The sequence below is a fragment of the Papilio machaon genome, chromosome 7, assembly GCF_912999745.1.
Source record: "Papilio machaon chromosome 7, ilPapMach1.1, whole genome shotgun sequence".
NCBI lineage: Eukaryota > Metazoa > Arthropoda > Insecta > Lepidoptera > Papilionidae > Papilio > Papilio machaon.
The window spans coordinates 7,466,850-7,472,849 of NC_059992.1; positions in this window are offsets into that span (position 1 = coordinate 7,466,850).

The following is a 6,000-nucleotide window of genomic DNA, read 5'->3' on the forward strand; positions in this document are numbered from 1 at the left end:
GTCCATTTGTAAAGGTAAGTAAGGTCAATTCACTAATATTTTTTGGTAAACCGTTGTACTAGAAATCAATAGCATGGATCTTAAGGGACAACCTCAATTTCAAATAATATTGAAATTGCGTAGAAGTTATGATTATCTTGATCTATATGTACTTTATGGTTCAAGTATTCAAAAAAAAAAGAACAATAAACATAAATGTACTTAAAAACTTTTCTTTAAATGCAAATAGACTTTAAATGTGCCTAAACTACACAATTGAAGATAATAATTTCAATGCAGAATTGTGCGAGTGCAGTTATTTGTATAGGGTTCATTCAGATGTCACAACCGTTCTCCTGTAAATTTCAATTAGATAAAGCCTATTGTTTGTTGGGCATTCTCAGTTTAAATAAGATATTTAACAGATATATATTTTAATAGTGGTAGAGTCCACAGTCTAATGCGTGCAATATTAGATGTGTGCAATGAATGGATCGCTCAACCGATTCAATACCAGGAACACAGGACACGACGACAGGTGAGAAATGTAAGAGTAAATAAAATAAATAAATGAAAAATAAGCTTTTATTCTGTTATTGTTAATTAAAAGAACTAAAAAAGACCAATTATTCGTCAAGACGATTCAAACTAGCTCAAAGTTGACGAGGTTGTGGTTGAGTTGGTCGTTACATTGCGAACTTCTTATGGCCAATTCTAGTTCCTTCCTCAGATCAGTACCATAGTACTACACTATCACGCAGTTTACAATAAATATGCAAATTAAGCTCAATCAGTAATCAGGAAGTGGATCCAATTTAATTTGCAAGATTTGCTGACAAACTTCGGGACAGGTAAGACTAGAAGCTTGAAAAGTTGCCTTTTTTACAACCTTTTATATTCTGCAAATATAAAATAATCGAAAAATAACTTAGCCTTATGGCTAATATCCGAGATATCATTTACTTTGAAGATTGTATTTTTGATAAAGGATTGTAATAAAAAGATCCAACGTTTAAGCGTACATAGATTAAACGTTATTTCGTATCTCGTTTTGTAATTTTGTTGTTTACGTTTTGTAATATTACCGTTTGAAAGCAATTTCCCTACGAGATTTTAATCGGCGCGACTCAAAGGGTTAGCAGAAGTTTTGGCAGCAACGACAGTAATTAAAAGTTCTATCTTTATGATGTAAATGTGTCACAGAAGAGCGCTAACGAAAAATATTTAATGTCGAATATTAATACTCGAATAAACTTCTATAAAATGTTAATACAAATTATACAATTAAGACATCGAGATTTAGTATTTTCAATGTTATTTTCTGATTTAGCAGTGAAAAACGTTACGCTGTTTATTGCTAAATAAAATTCAAAGGCGTTACTGTAGAAGGCTGATGATTGTTTCAAGATTACGTTGTAGAGGTATACTAATTGATAATAGTATTTCAAGGAGAAAATATTTTGAGGCATTGTGTGTTCTAGTTAAAACTACTGACACCTACCAACATACTGTCATTCCTATCATACTCTTTGAAAAAAAAAAAAAAAAAAAACAGAGAAAACTATATGTTACGTATAATAAAAGCTTCATGTTATAAAGTGCAACGAAAACAAAAACAACTAAAATATAAAAACAACTAAAAAAACGAAAACAACTAAAATATCCACAAGTTATAATAAAAGCGAATATGGAAATTTAAACCCTTGCATCTGTAAATTTTCATAGAAAGAGTGGACCTTACATTTATTACGACGATAAATTTTAGGAACATTATTTACGCAAAGCTCGGTCGACGTTAAAGACCATTTCCCAAAGACGGCGAGCGGTGGGCGGACGGCGGGCGGGAGTACGATCTGCGTTACAATGAATTTATGTTACAGATGGACTATAAAGATGGAGCCTGCACCGGCAACCGGCAAACAACTGCTTCAATTCACTTTGTCTTGAAATTAATAACCGGTGGCCAATATTTCATAAGACTCTCAATACAGAGACGCCATTAAATTAGTAGGTATACAAGCAAAGTTATTTAATTTGTAACATAAAAGCGAGTATGACGTCTTATATAAACTGTAACATGAACGTCACATGAGACACCTAATAACTTTGCTTGATTTCGTCATCCAGGTGAAAGATAAATACGGGAAATGACTACGAAAACTAAAGCTTTTTATTCTTACTATTTGAATTTCCTTGTACTCTTGGTCTCTTGATGTTTATTACAAAAATTGTCCTCCATTAAGATTTCAGGTGTACGATGTATGAGAACCAGGAAATCCTGGCAAAATGCCAAGAGGATGTTGGTTGTTTATGATTTCGTCCCATTTCGTGTAAAAGATCAGAACTCTAAAACGCTTCTATTTTCTTTTACTATGGTAAAAATAATAACTGATACGAATTGAAAATAATTAGGAAAAAGAAAATTTCATAACATCTAAAGCATAAATAACTACAATCGGTTTTAATAACAACATAATGTGACAATATTATGCAATTTTTTTCTTTATTTTAAAAATTTCACATCATGATCGAAATAAAAATATGTTCGACATTAGTGTCCTCTTAAATAGATTTTCATAGTTTTCAACTGCGAATTATTATTTTTCATCACTTATCGTGTTAATTTAGAAGAGATTTATACCCTTATCGCAGTGTAGAGTATGTCTGAAAGGGACTAATTTCTAAAAATGTCCCTCCGATAGGTGAGTTACGATAAATATGTACTTTCTCAGACATCCGCAGTTGTTGTCCAAAATGATGGAAATTTTGAATTGAAGAATACATAAGCTTCTTAATAATAAATAGGCGTTCTATAAAGTCATGGTTTTACGGACAAACAGACTTTATGCAACAAAAGTAGGGATAAAAATGACTACTTGATTAATAACATTTTATTTTCTTATTCAAATACTTATTGCAGTCACAATTGAAATATTTCAATTTCTCGCTTCATGTTTTATTCAATTTTTTTTTTGTGTAAGTAACTTTGTTAATTACTTTAAATACCAACTCAGCGGCGAGAGAAGTGAGTACCTTCTCGGCTATTTTGTAGTCCTCAAGGGTATAATTGTTTGTGGGAATGGCAACAATTCTATAAACGGTGTGATTAAGGTTTTAAACGATTTGTTAATCACAGGTAAATTCATTTTAGTATAATTTTTCTTTTTTGTAGAGCTTAAGGTATAAAGATCTTTAATGGTCTTTCGCTTAGCAATTATATATTGCAAAGAAAATTGAAATCTATTTTTAGGAGGCTTTTATGACTTTCAAATTAAGAACACATCCGTTTTAATTTAATCCAGGTTTATATTATCTCTCATTATAAATAGATTGAAAAATAAGTTAAAAATATATTTTGACACGAAGTAAACTCTCGTTACATAAAACGTTACATGATATTTATTGGCACTTCCAACCCCCAATAGGTCGCCACCATTCAGTAAGGTGTTAACAGGATATTCCTTTTATATCCCGCTCGTATTCTATAACAGCACAATGATCATTCCCGACAGTCGACAAGAGATAGATGCCTGCAATAAAGTGACCGTAGCGAGACGATCTGGCACCCTGCCAGAATAACCGTCGGGAAAATAGTTTGCGAGACATGTTTAGTATTGCCAGTTGATAATAGAGAATTACTTGATTTACCAAACACAATTTATATACGTCTGAGACCAGTTCAACTGACCGTGAGGCTATCGACGTCGGTTCCGGTCTAAATTCCGTTCATAATGACAGGACAGTCTGGCGTCTTCGCACTTATCGAATGCTTCCTTAGTGTGCATTGTTATTAAAGTCATATTATTTATTATCGACGTTCCAACCTAACCTATATTCAATTGGAATATACTCCATAAAAATTATTAACGGACGTACATGAAATCAGCTACATTCAAACCTTTAAATACTAAAACAATGTTAAAAGAAGGAGAGCTTCGGTGGTTCAAGGGTTAAGAACTTGACTTTTAATATCCAGATCCTGGGTTTGAATCCCGCCGTGTACCAACGTGTTTTTTCGATTTACAAGGAACGAAGAAGGAACATCGGAACAAGGAACATCGTGATGCAACCTGAACATATATGAAGTCAACCAACCTGCACTGGGCCAATCTAGTTAACTATGGCCTAGTCATCCCTAACTTAGGTTAGGTTCATAGCCCCTCAGTAGGGACGTATAGTGAGCTTATTATGATGATGAAAAAAGCGCCCGATTTAAGTATTAACTGGACTATCTTATGTAGTTTTCGACGTCTACGAGGCGAAAATATCTAAACTTCAAGTCATGCGATGTCAATAGTAGACTAAATATTTTTATTTATTTATGTTAACTATATTATACTAGCAGTTGCCTCCTTCTCCGTCCGCTCGGAATTAAAAATAAACTTTATTAGTTGCCTATGTGTTCTTCCAGACTATGCTCTTCATCTATGTCAAATTTCACAAAGATTCGTTGAGCCGTTCCGGAGATACCTTCAAACATCCAACCATCTAAACATTGGCATTTATAATATTAGTAAGATTGCCTTATGTAAGTTACAATATAGCTTAAACATCGATTATTGATCTAGTTTTATACATGTTACTTGTATGTGTGAAACCTATAGAATGCTATTGCGTCTATAAATAGCGCTAACATTTAGAATGAAGCACATTCTATTCAATATGTATCATTCACTGCAATGAGGCTTGAGAACAGTCAAATTCGGTGTCGATTTAAAGAAAATCGTTCTTATTTTTTTTTTGCTAGTTTTTTTAAATTGAGTATTATGTCTCTAATATATAGATAATTCATAACGCATCACAAATAATTCCCAATTCATTAGTTTAATATTGTAGAGTTCAGTTTCAAGCAGCTTAATATTTCACGTTTACTTCGAAGTTACAGAAATATATCAACAAAATCAATATCTTGTCGTCGAAAATAGTCATAGAATAGGAATCGGATCGATCGCATTTGTAACTCGAACAAACGTTTGCTACGGATTGAAATCGACATTGGCGCCGGACATCGGCTGGTCATATCAATTATTAAAACCCCTGTATCGATTTTGGTTACTTGCTTTCAGCTGTCCCTTACCATTGGTTGGACTTGAGGCGCGACGTTAAGGATGGCACGTTTTTTGTTTTTGTATACTCAAGAACATAAGTTTTAAAATGTTTACTATCAAATTATTTAACAAAAAAATGTATACACAAATGCTTAACGTTATGTCAACACGCCTATTTTATGACAGCGTTTAAAATGTTTTATTGGCCGGTTTTTTCTGTCCTATCAGGAACATGCCTTTGAAATCTTTTATGATAGTGCTTAAGAAAAATAAATAAGTAATTATAGATTGAGGTCCCACTTCTTTAGCTGCACTTTACATTTAATGTTGTTGACATTTACAACTTCCTTAATAAAACGACTGAACGAACTGAAACAGCTATTTATAAAGTTATATCACTTGGTCGTTAGCTGGAGCAAGTTTGGAACAATTGGGACAAACTGTTTGAAAATCAAAATCGAATCTCTAGTCTGCAAATTGACTTTCTTCTATAAAAATCCAACCTATATTCTCATAAATTAGTTCTACAACTCCTACTTATAATACATTGACTTCATTGAAATGATTTGGAACTTACGAAGATCATTATAATCCTATGTTATAACACCGTATCGAAAGAATCAAATTAAGTGCCTATATTTTTTGTTGTACGATTTGTGAACTGCATTGTACCGAATTCATTAAAATAATAGTTTTTCATATCGAGTCGCGTTTGATACCATTGGCAGAATATCAAAAGGTTGAGTCACAGAATAAAGAGTATTAAAAAAAACAATATGGACGTTACTGTTTTTAATAGTTCACATTATATCGATCTGTGCGTTGCTTTGATGCGTCCACGGTATATGAAAATAAATTGTATACGTGCACGGCAATGGATATCTAACAAGCGGTCAGTTCTCAGTTACTTGTTGGAAAGTGTGGCGCGTGGCGCGTATACTGGACTTCATAAAATTATATTTTCTCATCCCGA